General features: G+C 46.6%; 1 long non-coding RNA gene across 1 annotated transcript in view; it reads left to right on the top strand.

Annotated features, from left to right (window-relative positions):
• Window positions 1–22,899, top strand: part of LOC123392779 — a 36,360-nt gene that overhangs the window by 2,689 nt on the left and 10,772 nt on the right. The window contains exons 2-3 of the long non-coding RNA XR_006607428.1: window positions 3,709–3,825; window positions 22,544–22,617. This is a non-coding gene — a long non-coding RNA (uncharacterized LOC123392779). The remainder of the gene's footprint in view (window positions 1–3,708; window positions 3,826–22,543; window positions 22,618–22,899) is intronic.

The raw sequence follows: 22,899 nt of genomic DNA, 5'->3' as shown, positions 1-22,899 counted from the left end.
CCATCACCGCTATCCAATTTCAGACTGTTTTTCAGCCCCTCCCCCGGCAAAGAAAGCCTGTGCCCATTAGCAGCCCCTCACCATTTTCCCTCAGCATCTCTGGCCCCTGCAATCATGAATTTCCTTCCTGTCTCTACAGATTTACTTATGCTGGAGGTTTCATTCAAATGGAATCATACAATATGTGGCCTTTCGTGACTGGCTTCTTTCACTTGGCATTTTTTTTTAAAAGATTGTATTTATTTATTTGACAGAGATCACAACAAGTAGGCAGAGAGGCAGGCAGAGGGAGAGGGAGAAGGAGGCTCCCCACTGAATGGTGAGCCCAACTCGGGGCTTGATCCCAGGACCCTAGGATCATGACCCAAGCCAAAGGCGGATGCCCAACAGACTGAGCCACCCAGGTACCCCCCACTTGGCCTGTTTTAAGGTTCACCCATGCTGTTGCGTGTATCGGGACACTCACCCCATTTGAAACGGATTGTGGAGTCTATGAACCTAGAGCCCCATTTGGTAGCCTAGGTCCTAGGGCGAGCAGAACGAAAAAGAGACAGTCTGAGGGTCCTAGCACTTCTCTAATTCAGATCCAAAGTACTCATCCCAGGAAGATTGTTAAAAACCAAAGACAAAGAACAGAACTTCTCCATTCCAACTGTTCATAATCCCTCCTCCCCAACACTCAGCTCCCCCTCCCAACTGTAACGTTATCTAATGACAGGTGGTATCTGTCCGCTTCCCACTGTATCTTTGCCCTGAGCTCAGAGTTGTTTATCCTGACACAGGTCTATACATTCTACTCACGAATATGAAATAATCCAGACTTCCCATAGATCTTTCTTTCTGGTCCAGGGGCTGTCCCCAGAGTCCCTCCCTCATGTCCATCACCAACAGATAAGGCAATCCCTAGAATCTCTTACATGCTGGATATCAGCCAGTGGGAGAGGAGGCAAAACGCTAAGACACGGGGACAGCAGGTTGTCTTTGGTAAGACTGTTTCATGAACAAGGTGTTGTAAGAGTCCTAGAGAAAAACCAGGTGAAATTATTAGCTAGGGTAGCTTGGATGGCAGGCTATGGGAACTCAGCACTTTCTCTTCCACTAAGAGGCCCCTCAGCTGAAAAGATTTATACCTGTGCTCGTCACCCTACCCACACCCCAAGCTCCCTGTGGTAGGCAGAATAATGGCCTCCAAAGATATTAATGCCCTAATTCTGGAACCAGTGACTATATTAAGTTACATGGCAGAGGAGAGTTGAGGTAGTAGGTGGAATTAAGTTTGCTAATCAACTGATTTTAAGAGAGAGAGAGAACATCCTGGATTATCTGGGTGCACCCAATGGAACCACAAGGATCCTTATAACTGAGCAAAAGAGGTGGAAGAGAGGGTCAAAGTGAAACATAGGAGAAGGACTCAAGAGGCCATTGCTGGCTTTAAAGATGGAGGAAGGAACCACGGGCAGAGGAGTATCCTAGAGGTTGGAGATGAGAAAACAGATTTTCCTCCAGAGCCTCCAAGAAAGAATACGGCCCTGCTGACATCTTTATTTTATTTTATTTTATTTTATTTTAAGATTTTATTTATTTGGCAGAGATCACAAGTGGGCAGAGAAGCAGGCAGGGGTGTGTGTGGGGGGAAGCAGGCTCCCTGCTGAACAGAGAGCCTGATGCGGGGCTCGATCCCAGGACCCTAAGAGCATGACCTGAGCCAAAGGCAGAAGCTTAACCCACTGAGCCACCCAGGTACCCTGACATCTTTATTTTAGCCTACTAAGGTCCAGGGAGGACTCTGACTTCCAGAACTATAAGATAATAAATCTGTATTGTTTTCAGCCACTAAGTTTGTGTTAACTTGTCCCAGCAGCAATAGGAGACTAATGCAGACTCTGGTATCTGAAAGTGGGGTGCAGGACTGTACCTACTCCTTCTCAAAAGTGGAGGCAGGCCCTGCATACAAATTAAGCATTGGGATTCTGCCTCAGATAATCCAGGATTTATATTTCCAGTGTTTGCATGCTGGGTATCTTGAGTGAGTGACTCGTCCTTTCTATAGAATTTCTTCAGCAGTAAAATGGGAATAACTACACTTCCCTCATGAGAGCGTTGTGACGTTTAATGAAGAGTATATGTGTACGTTCTTAGCACAGGGCCAGGCCCATGGTAAGCACTGAATAAATAAATGTTGCCCGATACTATCATTATTGCCATGCATCATTAGCTGTTTTTGGAAGCAACCCAAATCAGAGCTAATTCCTCCTTCCTTTGTGGTATCTAAAAGGACAGCACCCAAAGGGTACTTGGGCTCAATGTGGGCTGGACTCTGTGGCCGAGAACATTCCTAACAGCTGAGGCTCCAGAGACCGACCACATTCTTCATGCAGGTGGCCTTACGTGGTTCTAGATGTTTGTCTGGTTTAGAGTGGGACAATCGCAGTGGCACAAAGTGACGAAGGTGTCTCGATGCATAGGAAGGGGAGGGATGGAACCAGGGGAAGGACGTGGGATGTTAGGGGACAGCAATGTAGTCTAGAGACTAAGATGGGCCGGGATGGTGAAAGATGGACCACAGGGAAGCTGCATGGACTCTTGAACCCAGAATTTACACCAGACCCAACAGTAAATATTAAATGCTCCCCCAACTAGGATGGTTAAAACAACAAAGGCAGAAAATGCCGAGTGTTGAGAATGTGGTGAAATTAGAACCCTCCCACATTGCTGGTGGGAATGTAAAATGCTACAACCACTTTTGAAGTCTGGCATTTCCTGGGATAGTTAAATACACGGTTGCCATATGACTCAGCAATTAGTTACTAGTAGACCCATGTCCGCATGTGTGTCTACACCAAAGCTTGTGCATGAATGTTCACAGAAGCACTTTTCATAATAGCCCCAAAGCAGAAACAACCCAAATGTCCATCAGATGAGGAGTGGACACACAAAATGTGACGTATGGAATCTCATTTGGCAATAAAAAAGGAATGAATAACAGATAACATGCTAGAACACAGATGAACCTTGAAAACATGATGTTAAGGAAGCTGGACATGAAAGACCACCTGTTTTATGATTCCCCTTATGTGAAATGTCCAGAATAGGCAAATCCCATTGGAAAGCCAATCTATGGTTACCATAGATTGGGGGGGGGGCAAGGGGGAGACGGCTGATGGGTAGGGTTTTGGGGGAGGGGTGATGAAAATGTTTTGAAAATAGATAATCGTGATGGTTGCCCAACTCTGAAGAGATCGCCAAATTGTACACTTTAAAGGGATGAATTTTACGGTATGAGAATTACAATCTCGACAAAGCTATTATTAAGAAAATTAAGTACTACTAGGCTTTGAGCGCCTGCCATGCGCCGGCAAGTGAGCGGAGTGCATGCCTAAGCTTAATACCAGGCTGTGGGAACGGGGCTGATCTGCGGTGGTGACCCCGAGTCTGAGCAGGAGCCAGTAGGAATTTTTGGAGGAAGGTGAGGAGGAAAGAGGACAGGTAGCCCAGCTCTGCTCACAGGTGCACCAAGATGGCTACTGGGATCTCTCACTCAAGGGGGTGATGCTGAAATCAGGGGGGTGGAGGTGACCTCAAGACAAGTGAGATAACCTCGGTCAGAGAGCGGGTCTGAAAGTTGTCTCCATCTGTGGCTGTCTGCTGTCGGGCTCAAGAACAGGGAGCCCAGGCATCTTTCACCATACAACCCTCTATCCCCCACAGGAAACCTTTCACTTTAAGCAGAATGACATGCCCCATTTGTGGGAAACCGTATGGGAAGAGGGGAAAGGAGAACCAGACAGACGATGTAGGAGGCTGGAGGCATCATCAGGAAGCGAGGTGAGTGGGAGAGCTTGCACTTCAGTGGGGAGATGGGCAATGTGTCAGAGTTCTCCAGAGAAACAGTACCAACAGGAACTATCTATACCGATATTTCTATCTATATCTGTATCTGTGTGTCTATAGCAAGAGATTTATTCTAAGGAATTAGCTCATGCGGTTATGGTGGCTAAGAAGTCCCGGGGTCTGCGTTTGACAAGCCGGAAACCCAGGAAAGCTAGTGATACGATCCCAGCTTAAGTCCAAAGGCCCGAAGCGCGGGAAAGCCCATGGTGCCAGTTCCAGTTTGAGGGCAGGAAGAATCCAATGTCTCAGCTTAACAGCCAGGAGGGTAAAGTTCCCTCTTCTTCGGTCCTTTTGTTCGACTCAGCTCTTTAATGATTGGATAAGGGCCATCCGCATTAGGGAGAGCAATCTGCTTTACTCTGCCTATTGATTCGAATTTAATCTCATCCAAAAACACTCTCACAGATGCACCAGGAAGAGTATTTGACCAAACGTCTAGCCCCCTTACAGACCGGCAACTGACAGGTGAAATTGACCATCACAGGCAATAAGCAAATAAACACCATACTTATATATGTTCAGGTAGTCCTGAGAAAGTAAGAAAGAAAAAGGAAAGGAAGCAGGACGAGGGACTAGAGAACAGTGGGGACAGAATGACAGGCACGGAGTGTCAAAGATAAATCCTTGTTGCCTGAACGGCCGAATCGTGCACCTCTATCAATGGGACGTTTTTTCTTTCCATCCCAAATTACTTTACCTTCCGTTAGGTTTCAATTGTAGTGAAAGCTATTGTTGCCGGGGACAGGCGTTTTCTATTTCTTAAAAAAGAAGCAGCAGCTTGAAAAATGCCATGTTCACACATTCTTCAGGAATGTCATATTTGATATGGCCGCTGGACACGCTTGACTTCTTTATTTATGATTGCTGGCGCTTTTCCTTTGAGGCCACTCAGAATAGCTTCGGATCCTGCTCACTCACACACAAGGTGAAATCAAATCTTCCTGCGCTAACCCCGTCGTCAGTGCCTTTGCTTACGAAAGCTTCCCCTGCCCTCCATGGGTAACTGGATGGTTAGAACAGGATTCAAATGTGTCTCTCTTCACATAAACTTCCTTGCCTGGTGTACTATGCTTTTGGTTAAGTGCATTTATTTCCAGAAATCTATCCCAATCCATAGAAGTTGGGTGCACCTTTTTGAAGGCCAAGTGTGGGCCATTTGCTGTTCACCAATCTCCTTATACTGTCCTAAATGTTTTTTTGGTCTATCGCTCGGTATAGTCAAATCAATGTTTTCCCTTGTTTATTCTTTGGAAGTCTCATTTATCTCCCTCGGCATCATGCCACATCTGTTTGATTGCTTTTGCTGAATTTCTGCATGCTGGTCACAGCAGTGGGCTTAAACTAATACACCTGTTCAGTATGATGCATTTATGTAGGGACATCTTTGCACGAGTGTGAGTGTGTGTACCCTAACCTTGTTGAAAGAGCTCTGATCTGGACTCAAACACATTCTAGGTTAGAAGGGCAGCTCATTCATGTTCTAGCTAGTAACTTTGGGCAAGTCACCACATGGGGCCTGCATCCATACCTGTAAAAGAAGTGTATAGATGTGCAACCAAGAGAAATGGAACTAGAGGTCCACATAGAAACGTGTCCGTGAATGGTCACAGCGATGTTTTCTTCATACTAGGAAATGAAACCCAAAGGTCCTTCAACGGAGGAGTGAACAATAACATGTGGTATGTTTCTATAGTAGAATCTGTACAGTAGAATATTCTTGGGTCATCAAAAGGGAACCAAGGACCACCTACTACAACATGGAGAAGCCTTGAAAGCACACGAAGTGCAAGAAGATAGTCACAAAAGGCCATGTGTGTGTGTTTGCCTAACACAGGACCACAGACTGGGTTGGTTTGATAACACAAATGTATCGTCTCAGGGTTCTGGAGGCTGGAAGTCCAACATCAAAGTGTCAGCGGCATTGATTTCTTCTTGGGACTGTGAGGGAGAACATGTTGTCTGCCCCTGGCTTCACTTCTGGTTGAAGATTGCTGGCAATCTTTGGCCTTCCTTGGCTTGTAGAAGCACCGCCCTAAATCCTACCATTGTCTTCACATGGTGTTCCCCCGTGTCCAAATTCTCCTTTTTATAAGGACATCAGTCGTGTTGGAGTAAGGCCTACACTAATGACCTCAGCCGAAATGATTGCACTGACAAAGACCCTATTTCCAGGGGCGCCTGGGTGACTCAGTGGGTTAAAGCCTCTGCCTTCGGCTCAGGTCATGATCCCAGGGTCCTGGAATCCAGCCATGCATCAGGCGCTCTGCTCAGCAGGGAGCCTGCTTACCCTTTTCTCTCTCTGCCTGCCTCTCTGCCTACTTGTGATCTCTATCAAGTAAATAAATAAAATCTTAAAAAAAAAAGACCCTGTTTCCAAATAAGGTCACATTCCAAGGGGGTTCAGACTTCAACATATAAATTTTGAGGAGACACAGTTCAACCCATAGCATCACACGTTATAGTGTTCCGTTTATGGGAAATAACTAGAATACATAAATGAATAGAGACAGAAAGTGAATTAGTGGTTGTCAGTGACTGGGGGAAAGAGGGAATTTGGATCGACTGCTAATGGGTACAGGGCTTATTTTCAAAAATGCTCTGGAATTAGAGAGTGGTGATGTTTGTGCAATTCTGTGAGTATACCAATGGATCGTACGCTTTAAAAGGGTGAGCTGTGTGGTATGCGAATCATATCTCCAAAAAGCTATTTTTAAAAGTAAAAAGTGTAAATAAATAAATAGATCGATAAAAGTAAAAAGTGTGATGCTGGCTACCCTTCGGCCAAATGAGGTGATGCAGCTCATGTGCTACAACCGAAATTGAGTGGGTTTGGAAAATTCTGTAAAGACAAGAAACAGTCGCAACTTTCCAGGCTTAATTTTTAAACACCTTTGGATTTTGTTACGTACATGCCACCCTGACTGCAGTGCGGGTTCCCTATTGATCCCAAACCTTTCTAATGTAATAAAGGGAATGCTAGTGTTTCTTAAAAGCTAACTTTGTTGCTCAAAGCTCACTCGTATTACTTGGGAAAATGTCTTCTCTAAACCTGCCCTGTGATTCCCATGAAATGTTCATCCTTTCTAGATGGATGTCTCTTTTACCATTGACTTTACCTCAGTGAAATCTCCAGAAAGCACCGTCAAGCCTTTGCATTTTCAGAGCTGAGTTTTTTTCCCTGCATCTGTGTTTTTGCCCTTGTTAGCTCACAGTGAGTTCCTTCCCCAGAGGCCAAATAAAATCGCACAAAACAGTCAGGATTTTGGTAGCTAACAAAATGATTTCCCGTCCTCTGAGATGCCTTTGTGCGTCTCTGCGCATCCCTTATCCCCAGGGGAATGTGCACAGAGCCTTAGGGACCCCTGAGTTTGTGGCCAGTCCGTGCAGCTACCTCTGGCCACTGGGCCGGTGGGCATAATCATTTCACACGTGACCTTGGCTGGCAACCTCGTGCTGGTGGGTGCCTTGTGTCTGCTGTACAGGGATCTGGGTGAGTTGCGTGTCTCCTGTTCACTGGTCTGAGGGATCTCTGGGTGTGACTGCACGTGGGGCAGTAGCCTGTAGGTGAACAGTGCAGTGTCAGGTCCAACTTGGTGAAACCCAGTCTGCAATCCCTTCAATGCCCTCTTCTGTCTACCTGTTCGACTTTGTGCCTTGGGGCCTAATCATATCGGGTCCCCATCCTCACTCTGCAGTTTCTTGCTGTGTGTCTTTGGCTGAGGTGCTTGACCTCTCTGGGCCTCAGTTTCTTCAATGGTGAAAGGGAAGCAATGATCCTTTTCTCCTAAGGCCGTGATGAGACAGGAGAGAAAGGACTGAGATTTCTCTGGTATGGACCGGGAGCCTGAATTACTGTCCGTGCTCTGCCTCCCTTCCCCTCCCCCACCAGCCACCAAGGAAAGTCTGATCTCCCAAGTCCATCTTGACTGAGATCTAAGGGACCGTGGAAAGAGTGCAGCCTTCAGGGTCAGACACACCTCCTTTGAAGTGCCAGCTCTGTCTATGACCTTGGGCAAAATCATCTAACCCAGCCTCTCCCGTGTCAGTGGGGTTGGGGTGAGGTGAGGAGCGTGTGTGAAGGAAAGATGTTGGAGGCCCAGAGGGGGCTGTGTGGCTGCGAGCTGCATATGTCTGCCGTTGCCCTCTGACCTGTCTCCCTCACAGCCCGAGCCCAGCTGCTCGCTCTTCAGGGGAGCCCCCCCCCCACCCCTCCTCTGCAGTTCCCTCATCCAAGACGCGGTCAGGTTTCCCGGTTCCAGGCCTCTGTGTGTTTTCCTCACTCCCCATCCTCCCAGAAGACTTTTCTTAGTCTGAGGCAACTTCCAGGAGCCCTGGGCCAGCTGCCAGTCTCCAGCCCTGGCCTCGCTCCTGGTGGGTGGTGAGTGGCCAACGGACCGGGGACAGGGCCCCTCCAGCCATTCCTCGCTCAGCTCGTAGAGCTGTGGGGCTTTGGGCAAGTTCCTCAAGTCCTCTGGGCTTTAGGTATCTCCTCTAAGAGACAGTGATGGTTATAGCACGTCCCTCTGGGGTAGGTGGCTGTGGAGACTAAATAAGGCATCCTGAGGGAAGAATTTAGATCAGAGTCTGGCACATAGTGAGCCCTCGGTAACCGTTTGATATTACTGCTGCTTCTTCCCTCAAGGAGTCCCTCACTGCTGGGTACTAGGGACACAGATGCGACCGTGCCCTGGCAGAGTTCCCAGTCCAGAGAGGCAGGCCGGCTGGACCACCGACCATCCCAGAGGGTCGGTGCCGTGGGAGCCGGGAGGGGAGAGACGGTGACTCCTCTGGGTTGGCTCAGAAGAAGCCTCCAGGAGAGAGACCATCTGGCTGGGGCCTGGAGGAGGTGTGGGAGTTCACCCACTTGGGGAGAAGAGGCCTAGAGGGGGGCAGGCCAGGGATGGGAACAGCACAAGCAAAGGCACAGAGGCTGGGAGAGACGGGCCCACATTTGAGATGAAGACTGACAAGGCTGGCAGCCCCTGCGGCTGTCCCCTCCAACCCCTCCCACACGTCTGGAGCCTGTCTGTGGGGCCCTGCTGTGGGCAGCCACGACTCCAGAAGCAGCCCATGGGTGCCCAGAGTAAGCACCCCAGGAAGGGCCCTCACCCCAGACAATTGGAAGATGGCAGGTATCCTTGGCCCTTGGGGTGGAGTAACACGAAGCCGTGTTTCATCCCATTTCCCAGAAGTCCCCAGGGAGACAGAGCCCCAGGTGCTTGGAATGATGCCTGCTCAGAAAAGCACCTTATACTGGTCCATGCCTCCCGAGTGCCCCCTCTGGAACCCAGCGGTTTCCTCAGAATCTGCTTGCATCAAGCTACGTAGGAGCCAGCAAGACAGGTTGATTGTCCAGAATCCTGCTGTCCACTGTGCACTTCTGGTGACTTCTTAGTTCTTGCAGCAATAACTGAGCTTTCGGTCCGTAGCCAGCACTGGGCTAGACCCTGAGGGAGATGCAGAGAAGTGGAGAAAAGAGTCCCTCAAGGGACTATTTGAAGAGGCAAGACGTATCTGAAAAAGAGAAAATACAAGAAGTGGGAATGGCCGAGCTCATTTCAGGAAGAGCAGGAAGCCTGGTGCACTGGGTGGTGGGTGGCGATGCAGAGCAAGGGGGGACTGGGTGGAAGCAGGAAAACACGGAACGCTGGGCCAGCCGGTGGACACAAGCCTAGAAGTCCTTGTACGGATGGGTCTTTAAACCATAGGCAAGGGGAGTCCTAGAAGGGTTTTGAGCAGTGCAGGGATGGGACCATGTGTTAGAAGGATGCCTTGGGCTCAAATGTGGGACGACGGTGAGGGGGTGAGGCGGGAGTCAGGGAGGCCCAGGTAGAGGCCCTGGGAGTCCTCTTGGCTGGACTTGGCTGTGATTCGGACCCCAGCTCAGCAGGCCCGGGATCCTAGGGGCCTCCCCACAAAACTCAGCAGGGCGATCTTTTCCTAAAAGTGCGGAAAACTTCCTGCCTTCCCAGCCTTCCTTTCAGCCCTGCTTCCTGCTTGGGCTCCAAACCTGTTCCCATTCCTCCCACCTTCTCCCATTATCTCTGACTTCAGAATGTTTGCTTTGGCTCCCACTGTCTCCCGTCTGCTCTCTCCTGCGGTTAGTGGTAGATGCTCAGCACAAAAAAAAAAAAAAAAAAAAAAAAAACACCTCTTTCCTGCAAGCCAGCCCAGACTCCCGGGGCAGGGATTGTCTTCTTTCTACTTTAAGTAAACGGAATTGGAGCAACCTTGGCCTTGGAAGACAGACTGTGTCTTCTAGAGACTTTCCTCCAAAACCACAAATGCATTTTGCCTCTATTTGAGGTGGTTCTTGCCTCTGTCTCAGCAACCTCAGGGTGAATGTGAAGCAGCATCTGGCAGCCTTAAGATTTCACAGCGGATGCTGGGCTTTTATGAAAAGTCGGTCTCTCTGCAAACCCGCCGAGAGGGCAAAGATGGCGCCCTGCTCTGTCCATTCAGTAAATGTGTCTGAGCCAGGCCTCGAGCTGGGAGTCAGCAGAGAAGACTTCTGCTCCCCGGGCCCCCACAGACAGCAAGACTGGTCCCGTACAGGGGTACTGAGTGCCCTGTGTGGGCCCTCGCAGGTGGCGCGCGTGTCGGCTGCACTGAACTTGCCCGAGCAGAACGTCGTCGCTGCGTCACTTCCGGCAAGTTACCGACCTGCCTCTGCTTCACTTCCTGCCTACAAGGTGGGGAGAAGAGAGTTCTCCCCTCTTGGTCTTGGTGTGAGGATTAAGTAAAGGAAAACAGGGACCCCTCAGCATAGAGCTGGGAAGAGTGAGCACTGAGTAGATGCTAGCTATTCTTTGTTCTTGTTTCTTTTTTTCTTTTTTTAATTCTCTTACCATACAGTTCTCCCTTTTCCCGTGTACCATTTGGTGGGTTCTAGTATATTCACAAGGTTGGGCACCCACAAGTTCCAAAACATTTTTATCGCTCCAGAGAAACTCGGTGCCCCTGAGTTGTCACTCTCCCCAATTTCCACTGCCCCAGGCAACCCAAAAATCTACTTTCCATCTCTACGGATTTGCCTGTTGTGGACACTTCACAAACACGTAAATATACAGATAGGTGTGGTGGCCTCTTGTGCCTGGCATCTTCACTTAGCATAATGTTTTCCCTATTGTAGCATGGAAGGCTCACTTGGTTCTTTTTATTTTATTTTTTTTTAAAGATTTTATTTATTAATTTGACAGAGAGACAGCGAGAGAAGGAACACAAGCAGGGGGAGTGGGAGAGGGAGAAGCAGGCTTCCCACTGAGCAGGGAGCCCAATGTGGGGCTCAATCCCAGGACCCTGGGATCATGACCTGAGCTGAAGGCGGACGCTTAACGACTGAGCCACCCAGGTGTCCCTTGATTTTTTTTTTAAAGCTAAATTATATTCTTCTCCGGTGAAGAGATTTTGTTCATTCATCAGCGGATGGACATTTGGGTTATTTCCACTTTGGGGGTACTATCAGTATACTATCATGAACATTTGGGTATTGTTTCTGTGTGAACATACATGCTCATTTCTTCTTCTTCTTCTTTTTTTTTTTTTTTTTTTTGAAGATTTTGTTTATTTGATAGAGAACAGGGGGAGGGGCAGAGAGAGAAAGAGAGAGAGAGAGAGAGAAGCAGACTCCCTGCTGAGCAGGAAGCCAGACCCAGGACTCCATCCCAGGACCCTGGGATCATGACCTGAACCGAAGGCAGACTCTTCACCAACTGAGCCACCCAGGTGCCCCACGTGTTCATTTCTTTGGTTCTCTACCTGGGAGTGTCATGGCTGGGTCACGTGGGAACTCTGAGCTTCACTTTCTGAGGAGCCGCCAGACTGTTTTCCAAAGCGGCTGCACTAGCTATTCTTGACTCAAGCTCTCAAAACACTTTCCCACACACATCATTGCCCAGCCCCAAGGGGAGCTATTATCACAGCATCGAGAGGGAAAGTGACATGCCAGAGTCCCAGGGACAGTGAGTGGCAGAACCAGGACCTGAGCCGAGAACTTTAGGGCCCAGAGTCATCGTGTCACCTGAGGCCCCCAGGATCAACCACCTGGGGTTTATGCTGTGCCCCAGATGGATGAGATGAGGTGTGAGGCGTTGCCTCTGCTCACAGCAGCTCCCTTGTAGCAGGTGTACACCAAGAGCCGTGGCTTATTCGACACCCCACCCCAGACACGAGAAGGCCCTGTGCCCCCCCACCTCCGCCCTTCTCAGCAGACACAGCTCCGCCTGGTTCCTGAGCCCCAGGCCTAGGGGAACAGTGGCAGGTATGGTCTAGAAATGGCTGTGCTGTGCCAGACTGGTGGGTGGTGTTTCCGGATGGGAGGGAGCCCTAGGAAGCTTCTGTTCCCAGCTTTCACTTCTCCTGCCTTGACTGGAGCTCAGCGCTAGATCTCTGCTTTCCTGGTGGGGACCCTAGCCCCTTTCCTCACCCACACCGGACTCTTCCCTTTTGCGACCCTCTCATTCATTCAGTGTCTCACCCTGACCATCATCTGCTCACGCCGAGTTCCCAGGCCTCTCTGATCCTCTGCTGAAATGACCTTGAACTATGACTTACCTGTGCCCAAACTCAGTTTTCTCAGCTCTCAGACCTGTTCCAGATGGTGGTGTAGGAGCAGCACAGGATACCGGTTAAGGGGATGAAGTTGGCACCTGGACAAGGGCTTTTAGGCCCCCAATTACCTGCTGTGTAAGCAGCATGATCTATTTAAAGGACCAGGGACTGAACAGTTGCTTTGGAGATGCTGTAAGCTTCCTAGGCTAATGAGCCACATCCCAGCACGCCTTGTCCCATGACACTTGTGTCCCTTGCAAGTGAGACAGAGAGCTGAGTGTGAGCTCGAGAGCCCAGAAGCCCACTGGAATCCTGGCAGACTTCCTGGAGGACCAGGCCTTGCACAATGGGCAGGGTTTTCAGGGCATAGAGAGGACAGGGATCTTCGAGGGAAAGGAACAGGACCACGAGCGCTGCTTCAGGGGAAAGAGCAAGGACACGAGTGTGCTTTTTAAAATGTGATGCACTTTTTCTTTTAAAGATTTATTGGACAGACAGAGATCACAAATAGGCAGAGAGGCAGGCAGAGAGAGGGGGAAGCAGGCTCCCCGCTGAGCAGAGAGCCCGATGCGGGGCTTGATCCCAGGACCCTGAGATCATGACCTGAGCCGAAGGCAGAGGCTTTAACCCACTGAGCCACCCAAGTGCCCCTAAAATGTGATGCATTTTTATTATAAGACATTTAACAAGTTGGGGGCACCTGGGTGTCTCAGTGGGTTAATCCTCTGCCTTCAGCTCAGGTTATGATCTCAGGGTCCTGGGATTGAGCCCTGCATCAGGCTCTCTGCTCACCAGGGAGCCTGCTTCCCCCCCTCTCTCTGCCTGCCTCTCTGCTTATTTGTGATGTCTAGCTCTCTGTCAAAAATAAATAAATAAAATCTTTTAAAAAAGACATTTAACAAGGGGGGAAACTGTAAACATACAATTAAGAGAAGGAGGTAATCTTGGGTATTCTCCCTCCCCAGAGGTAACTACTATTAACGTTTTGCTGTAATCCCCTGCCCCTTTTTATCCTACGCAAATATATTATATACATTCTCTTTTCTTTCCTACAAAAGCAGAAATGGACTCATGTACATACTGTTTGTGACCTACTTTTAAAAATGCATCGTGAACTGTATTCTCTGTCATTAAATATTCGTCTTCAACACTCTTTAATGACTTTACAGTATTCTCTCATATGAATGGAACATAATTTATTTAAGTAATTTTCTATTCTTGGATATTTAAGTGGTTTCCAGTTTTTCAGTATCATAAGCATCTTCTAAACGAACCTCCTCGTGGCTGAAACTCTGTGCATATCCTTAATTATGTCCTTGGGATAAGTTTCTAGTAAAGGAAGTGCTAGGATAAAGGGATGCAGATTTTGAAGAATGCTAATATGTATTATCAAATTGTTCCCCAGAAGATTTGCGTGTCTCTACATTCCTACTAGCAGAAGATAGGGTGCCCGTTTTCTAGTGTTTCCCCTAACATGGGGTATGATTTTCTTCTTGGTGAATCTTATAAATTCAAAACCAGAGGTCATGAATCCAAGTTTCCTGAGAAGTAAATGAAGGTGATAATAGTGGAATCTTTTTTTTTTTTAAGATTTTATTTATTTATTTGAGAGAGAGACAGTGAGAGAGAGCATGAGCGAGGAGAAGGTCAGAGAGCGAAGCAGACTCCCCATGGAGCTGGGAGCCTGATGTGGGACTCGATCCCGGGACTCCGGGATCATGACCTGAGCCGAAGGCAGTCGTCCAACCAACTGAGCCACCCAGGCATCCCGAGAATAGTGGAATCTATCATGGACTGGTGGCCACAATCAAAGCACATGGTGGGTATGGTGTGCTTTAAAACACACACCCGGGGTGCCTGATGGTGCAGTGGGTTGAGCCACTGACTCTTGGTTTCATCTCAGGTCCTGATCTGAGGGTTGTGAGATCGAGCCCTATGTCTGGCTCAGTGCTTAGCTGGCAGTTTGCTAGGGTTTCCCTCTCCCTCTGCTCCATCCCCGACTCAAGCACTCTCTCTCCTTTTCTCACTCTCTCTCAAATAAATAAATAAATCTTTAAAAAGAATTTTTTTAAGATTTTACTTATTTATTCTACAGATAGAGAAAGAACAAACAGGAGGAGCAGCGCAGGGAGAGGGAGAAGCAGACTCCCCACTGAGCAGGGAGCCTGACGCAGGGCTCGATCCCAAGACCCTAGGATCATGACCTGAGCTGAAGGGAGACACTTGGCTGACTGAGCCACCCACGCACCCCAATAAATAAATCTTTATAAGAAATAAAAGAATAGAGGCACCTGGGTGGCTCAGTGGGTTAAGCCTCTGCCTTCAGCCCAGATCATGATCTCAGGGTCCTGGGATTGAGCCCTGCATCAGGCTCTCTGCTCAGCGGGAAGCCTGCTTCCCCCTCTCTCTCTGCCTACTTGTGATTTCTTCCTCCATCAAATAAGTAAATAAAATCTTTAAAAAAAATTTTAAAGAAATAAAAGAATAAAAACACAATTTGGGGCACCTGGCTGGCTCAGTCAGTGGAGCATGCAACTCTTGGTCTTGGGGCCATGGGTTCAAGCCTCATATTGGGTATAGAGATTATTTAGAAAGAAAATCTTAAAACACACTCCCCCCCCACACACACACAATTTACAGTTGCTGGTGATTATTCTAACTTGATCATCCCTGGAATGAGGAAGCCCTGTGAGTCAAGGTTGAAAAGATACATGGAAGCCAGCTTTGTAAGGGGCTTTGTTTATCTTCCTTTTAACTACAACATTAATATATGCTTGTAAAAATGGAAACAACCCACAGCTTTGACAGTGAAAAGTGAAAGTACCCCTTCACCTCCCTACGGGTCTCCCCCAGGAGATTAGATGGGGCATCCTGCTAGATCTTCTCTCCTACCTTTACAAATTGTGTGTGTGTGTGTGTGTGTGTGTGTGTGTGTGTGTATTCTTCCACGTATGAAATGTATTGTTGTTGTTGCTTTATAGACTGGAAACCTGTATAGGATTTTGCTGCCATCTCATAACAAAAAACCTACCTTATTCTTTTGAACATCTGCTTGAATGCTAGGACTGGATAAGTCATAATTTGCTTATTCTTTTCCTAAACAACACAGTAACAACTCATCCTCAGATGCAGACCCTGACAGCATTGCTACAGTTTGGGTTCCTCGCAGTGGGGTGGGAGATCAGAGTGGTTAGACATTGTCATACTGTCAAATCGCTCTCTGAAGGGATTGTACCGATTGAATTCTTCTCCCGCCAACCCTCTGGGAGTGTGTGGAGGGCTGGGCATGCCAGACTCAGGGGAACAAGGACAGCCCTTCCATGACTTGGTCCGGGTTTGGAGCAGCACCTATCTCCCCATAACTCTTTTGTTTTTTTTAAAGATTTTATTTATTTATTTGAGAGAGAGAGAGCAAGCATGAGAGGGGAAAAGATCAGAGGGAGAAGCAGACTCCCCACGGAGCTGGGAGCCCAATGTGGGACCCGATCCTGGGACTCTGGGATCATGACCTGAGCCAAAGGCAGTGGCTTAACCAACTGAGCCACCCAGGTGTCCGCCCTGTAACTCTTTTAACTCTAAAAGGTCTGAGCGCAACCTGAAGCAGGTCAAGATCTGTCTCCAGCAGGAGCTTCTTGCTGTCCTCGGCTGTGAAGCAAACCACAAAGGAACCTTTTTCTTGTTAATTAACTAGGGTTTTATTAAACACCTTAGCAGCAGCTAGCCAACTGCTCTGACCCAGCTGTTCCTAGGAGACATTCTCATGAGAAGTTGTGTTTTAATTTATACATCTTCAATGACGGTTTTTGTGTCAGAGTGTGTGGCCTCTAATCAAATATTAAATTAGCTAAGAGTCATAGCATGAAGCCCTTACTCTCTGCCTGGCACTAGTCTGGGCATCGGGGAGGTAGACGTGAGCACAAAGGTGCAGAGGGGTGTCAGGAGATAGGAGCAACCAGGTAGGAACATTTCATTATGGGGGCATGTTGGGGGAGGGGGAACCAAAGCTCTCTCTTTGGGGAATCAGGAACGTGGACATTCTCTGGATCTCAGAGGCCCAGGAGGTCTTCATTAGTTGAAGAAGGGAGAAACACAGGTATGTATTACAGTATGAGTAATACATCTGTATGGGAAATAGCGGGTTGAAGTCTGGCGTGGCTAAGAGATTAGTTGCAAGGCCAAGGCATTACAGTCTGGGGTATACATAGGAGATAAGGCTGAAAAGGAAGGTTGAGGCAAAACCATGAAGGCCCTCTAATGGCCTGAAGGCCAGGGGGCTTGGTCTTTATCCTCTAGGTGATAGTGAGCCATTGAAAGTTTTAGACAGAGGAGTGACACAACCAGATCTGTGTTTTGGAAAGTTCACTCATGATACACGGAGAGTGACTTGCGAGAAAAGAGGCAGGAAAGACTAGTAGGTTTTTATTATTTATTTATTTAAAAAAATTTATTTATTTGACAGATGGAGATCACAAGTAGGCAGAGAAGCAGCAGAGAGAGAGAGAGGAGGAGGCAGGCTCCCCACTGAGCAGAGAGCCCAATGTGGGGCTCTATCCCAGGACCCTGGGATCATGACCTGAGCCGAAGGCAGAGGCTTTAACCCACTGAGCCACTCAGGTGCCCCAAGACTAGTAGGTTATTTTTTTTTTAAGGTTTTATTTATTTATTTGACAGAGAGAGAGAGAGACAGAGATCACAAGCAGGCAGAGAGGCAGGCAGAGGCAGAGAGAGAAGCAGGCTCCCCGCTGAGCAAGGAGCCCCATGCGGGGCTCGATCCCAGGACCCTGATCATGACCTGAGCCAAAGGCAGCAGCCCAACCCACTGAGCCACCCAGGCGCCCCAAGACTAGTAGGTTTTTAAATAAAACTGTTAATATTACTAAAAGTGTTTTAAAATTCTTTTTTTTTTTTTTAAGATCTTATTTATTTGACAGAGAGAGAGATCAGAAATTGGCAGAGCAGCAGGCAGAGAGAGAGGGAGAAGCAGGCTCCCCACTGAGCAGAGAGGCAGATGCAGGGCTCTATCCTGGGACCCTCAGATCATGACCTGAGCCAAAGGCAGAAGCTTAACCCACTGAATCACTGGTGCCCCTAAAATTCTTTTTTTTTTTTTTTTTAAAGATTTTTATTTATTTATTTGAAAGACAATGAGAGAGAGCATGAGTGGGGAGAGGGTTAGAGGGAGAAGCAGACTTCCCATGGAGCTGGGAGCCCGATGCGGGACTCGATCCCCAGACTCCGGGATCATGACCTGAGCTGAAGCAGATGCTTAATGACTGAATCACCCAGGCATCCCTTTTTTTTTTTTTTTAAGATTTTATTTATTTAGGGGTGCCTGGATGGCTCAGAACATTGGGCATCTGCCTTGGGTTCTGGTTGCGATTTTCTGGTCCTGGGGGTCTGCTTCTCTATCTTCTCCTGCTTGTGCTTTCTTTGTCTCTCTCTCAAATGAATAAATAAAATCTTTTTTTAAAAAGAGCAGTTATTTTTAAGATGTATTTATTTATTTGACAGAGAGTGTGTGTGAGCACAAGAAGGCAGAACGGTCAGGCAGAGAGAGAGGGAGAAGCAGGCTCCCCACTGAGCAAGAGCCCGATGTGGGGCTCCATCCCAGGACCTGGGATCATGACCTGAGCTGAAAGCCGACTCTTTCAATAAAGATTGAGCCATCCAGATGCCCCACCTTGAATTTCTTTCACCAGTGTTTTATAGTTTTCAGAGTACAGGTCTTTTACCTCTTTGGTTATTTTATTGTTTTTGGTGCAATTGTGAATGGGATTGTTTTCTTTTCTTTTTTTGTTTTTTAGATTTTGTTTATTTGAGACACAGAGTGAGGGAGAGAGAATACAAAGCAGGGGCAGAGGGAGAGGGAGAAGCAGACTCCCTTGCAGAGCATGGAGCCCTATGCAGGGCTCAATTCCAGGACCCAGGGATCGTGACATGAGCTGAAGACAGATGTTTTACTGACTGAGACACCCAGGGGCCTCACAGGATTTTTATCTTGATCTCACTTTCTCCTGCTTCATTATCAGTGTATAGAAATTCAACAGATTTCTGAATATTGATTTTGTATCCTACAACTTTACTGAATTCATTTATCAGGTCTAGTATTTTTTTGGTGGAGTCTTTAGGGTTTTCTATAAATAGTATCATGTCATCTGCGAATAGTAAAAGTGTTGCTTCTTCTCTACCAATCTGAATGCATTTTATTTCTTTATGTGGTAGCATTACTGTGGCTAGGACTTCCAGTACTACCTTGAATAAAACTGGTGCCTTGTCTTGTTTCTTGCAGTCTTGTTTCTGATTAAAGAACGAGACTGAAGTTAACAATGATATTATTTCACCTAATATCTTGATACCCAGTTTGGCAAGAGTGTCTGTAAGCAGGCACTGTTTTATATAGTAATGGCAGTGTGCTCTGGACCTGAGCTTGACAATATGTATTAGAAAAACTTTAAACAATCCTTTGTGTCTTTTTATAAAAAATGTATGCTGAAGATAATAAAAAATGGAAAAAAACTCGAGGATATTTATTATTCTTTTATTTATGAAAGTAAAAAAGTGGAAGGAACCAAATATCTAAATTAGGGCAGTAATTAAGTTAATTACTGTATAACTGCATTTTTGCACATATTAAATCATGTTCTTATTTTTTAATTTATTTCATTTCATTTCATTAGAGAAAGAGAGAGAGAGAGTCTTAAGCACCCTTCTTGCCCAGCATGGAACCTGACATGGGGCTCAATCCCATGACCCTGAGATCATGAACTGAGTCAAAATCAGGAATTAGATACCTAACTGACTGAGCCACCCAGAAACCCCTTAATAATGCTTTTATTTTAATTTTAAATTTTTAAAAAAGATCTTATTTATTTACTTGAGAAAGAGAGAAATCGAGAGAGAGCATGAGCTCGGGGAGGGGCAGAAGGAGACTCGCCACTGAGCAGGAAACCTATCAAGGGGCTTGATCCCAGGACTCTGAGATCATGACCTGAGCAGAAGGCAGAAGCTTAACTGGCTGAGCCACCCAGGGTTCCCTAAGTCATGTTTTTAAAATAATACCCAATTACAGGAAAATTACTGCTCTACAATAACATTCAAAAGCAGTATATGATGCTATGCACAACGTGATCCTGTTTTGGTTTTCTAAATATGTGATCTGTTTCTAATCCTCTCTATCCAGAAAAAAAAATCCACGATATGGTTAACTGTGACTATCTGACTAAATTTTACTTTCTTCTTGATATTTATCATTCTCTTAATTGTCTGCAGTGAGGATATAGTGCTTTAATAATTAGAAAAAACAACGAAATTACTTTTGGTGTTAAAAAAAGGCAAAGGAAATCCATGAAAATGGAAGCAAGACAACTAATAAACATGAAAAATGCTCAACCTTGCTAATTATTAAAAATGCAAATTAAAGCAGCACTGTAATCCTATTTTCGTGGACCAACTTTAGAAGAAAAACCTGTTAGTACACAGCATGTATGTATTGGCAACAGTATGAAGAGAAGCACTTGCATACTGCAGATCTGGGTATAATTTGGTTCAGGCTTTTGAAGAACAATTTGGCAATATATCTCAAAATCCTTCAAAATGTGTAATTTCTCTATAAAGTTGTTTTAAAGATCTGTAATTGTATTCCTTGGATATCTTAAAGAAATTATTAAGAAACTGTGTATAGGGGTGCCTGGGTGGCTCAGTCAGTTAAGCATCTGGCTATTAGTTTTTGCTCAGATGGTGATCTTGGGGTTGTGAAATTGAACCTCCCCCCTTCCCCCCCATAGGGCTCCATGTTCAACGTGAAGTCTGCTTCCCCTCTCCCTTTCCCTCTGCTCCTCCCCACCTCAAATGAATAAGTAAATCTTTAAGAAAAAAAGGAATGGTGTACAGGTGTATAAGCAAGAAAGCTTATCACATTTTTTTTTTTGAAACAGTAGTAAAGAGTTGTTTGAAATAATGTTATAGACTATATAGGCAGTGGAAATGTGATGGTATATTTTTAAATTTTAACATATAGCTAAGAACCTGCCCTTGGTGTGATCCCTGTAAGAAAAAAACAAATAGGGGCACCTGGCTGGCTCAGTGGGTTAAAGCCTCTGCCTTCAGCTCAGCTTCATGATCCCAGGGTCCTGGGATCGAGCCCAGAGTCAAGCTCTCTGCTCAGCAGGGAGTCTGCTTCCCTTCCTCTCTCTATGCCTGCCTCTCTGCCTACTTGTGATCTCTGTCAAATAAATAAATAAAAATCTATTTAGGGGGCACCTGGGTGGCTCAGTGGGTTAAGCCGCTGCCTTCGGCTCAGGTCATGATCTCAGGGTCCTGGGATCGAGTCCCACGTCGGGCTCTCTCTCTGCTCAGCGGGGAGCCTGCTTCCTCCTCTCTCTCTCCTGCCTCTCTGCCTACTTGTGATCTCTCTCTGTCAAATAAATAAATAAAATCTTTAAAAAAAAAATAAATAAAAATCTATTTAAAAAAAGAAAAAACAAATAAATATATAAAATATATAGACCGTATATTTATATATAAAGGGTATATAGAATGCCTGGGTGGCTCAGTTGTTTGGACGACTGCTTTCGGCTCAGGTCATGATCCCGGAGTCCTGGAATCGAGTCCCACATCGGGCTCCCAGCTCCACGGGGAGTCAGCTTCTCCCTCTGACCTTCTCCTCGCTCATGCTCTCTCTCAAATAAATAAATAAAATAAAATAAAAAAGAGTATATAAATGTATGTACATATATAATGTATTTATATATAAAGGATCTGGAAGAGGAAGAGTATACATGTAAATGTTAATATTGGTTATATCTGGGGAGGTGCATGGGATTGTGATTATTTTTAAATATCTTCAAAATAATTCTTTTCAAGCCCCATTTAAAAAATCTTTACAGATTTTGAAATACAGAGTAATGTGTATTAAAGCCCAGCCATGAACAGGTGGGCTGAGGGCTCAAAGCCAAGAGCGAGCACTTCCATGGGTTCTACAGGAGAAGGAATCTGCTTGGTCCATGGAAGAAATGCTTCCAGTTCCCCTTCATCCTGGGGACCAGCCTGACCTGCATGGAGCAGGTCTGGGAGGCTGGAGAAGCCCCGACTGCAAGGGTAGGACCCAGCACAGGCTTGCTCTCATCTGATGCCTGGAACTGTTCCTGCCCCTTATGTCTGACTCCGTTACCCGTCTCTCCCCGCCACTGCATCTCAGATTTTCTTTTATTCTCTCACCTGAAGCTTGATTTTTCTTGCCATAGAATTGTAGCTGGAGGGGTCTCTTCTTCCTGAAATAGTTTTTCTTTCCTACTCCTCTGTCACCTGGGCAACTTCCGCTTCACATTTTAGCTTAAAAGTCACTTTCTACTTTTAGAGACGAGAGGTACGTTTATTAGTTTGATTGTGGTGATGGTTTATGGATATAATATATCTCAATAATAATATGCACCAAGTTATATATTTTCTTCTTTTTTTTAAAGATTTTATTGAGAGAGAGAGAGATAGAAAGAAAAAGAATGAGTGTGTGTGTGTGTGTGTGTGTGTGTGTGTATGTATGAGTAGGGGGAGGGGCAGAGGGGCAAGCGGACTCCCCGCTGATCTCTCCAAAATCATGACCTGAGCAGAAGTCAGACCCTTAACTGACTGAGCCACCCAGGCGCCCCTAAATGGTATATGTTCAATATATGTGCAGTTTATTGTATATTAATTATGCTTCAACAAAGCTATAAAAAACCCAAGGACTTCCTCAATGAGACAGGCCTTGAACACCCCCCGCCCATCCCCACTCCGACTCCCCAGGCTGTATTAGCCTTCTTTGGTAGACACAGTGAGTATGAGTAACTGATTCATGATCTGCCCGGTGGCGGATGAATGAGCAAGGGCACAGGTTCAGCCCGTGTTCAGAGGGCATGTTCAGAGGGCAATGGAGTGGCAGGGACTCCAGGAGTGAGGACGGGGCCATTCGGCAGGGAGTCTGGAGGTGGCATCTGAACAAGTCCAGAGAGGTGCTCAGAAGTTGGAGGTCGAGTCAGAAGCTGGGTGGTACTCTGCCTCCGTTTCCCCAGGCTGCAAATTGAAGAGAATAACAATAATATTCATAACTATCCTATTATTTCTGCAGACTATTCTTGTCGAGGATGAAATGAGTTACTCCACCTCCAGGGCTTAGAAAAATGCCCGACTCCACTGGCGGCGGTAAGTGTTCACATCAAGCCTTATTTAATCGGGAACAGCCATCAATAAGGCTGGGAGCCTCTGATACAAACCTTTGATTGATTTGGATTCAGGTTAATGGGGAATGACTTCAGGGGTTGTCTCCTGTCCGTGACAGAACCATCTCCTCCTCTGTCCTCTTTCACCCAGCCACCGGGCTGCCTCCATCTTCTCAGCCTTCCCTGCAGCGCGTGGAAACCCTGTCAGTTTCTCTACCTTATTTTTGCAAAGCTGTGTTTCTGAAGCCTCCTCTTTCCAAACGAC

This window comes from Mustela putorius, unplaced genomic scaffold (assembly GCF_011764305.1).
Source record: "Mustela putorius furo isolate JIRA1106 unplaced genomic scaffold, ASM1176430v1.1 tig00000596_pilon_pilon_pilon, whole genome shotgun sequence".
Lineage (NCBI taxonomy): Eukaryota > Metazoa > Chordata > Mammalia > Carnivora > Mustelidae > Mustela > Mustela putorius.
Note: the sequence above shows the minus strand (reverse complement) of the source record. Positions and strands in the feature narration are given on the sequence as shown.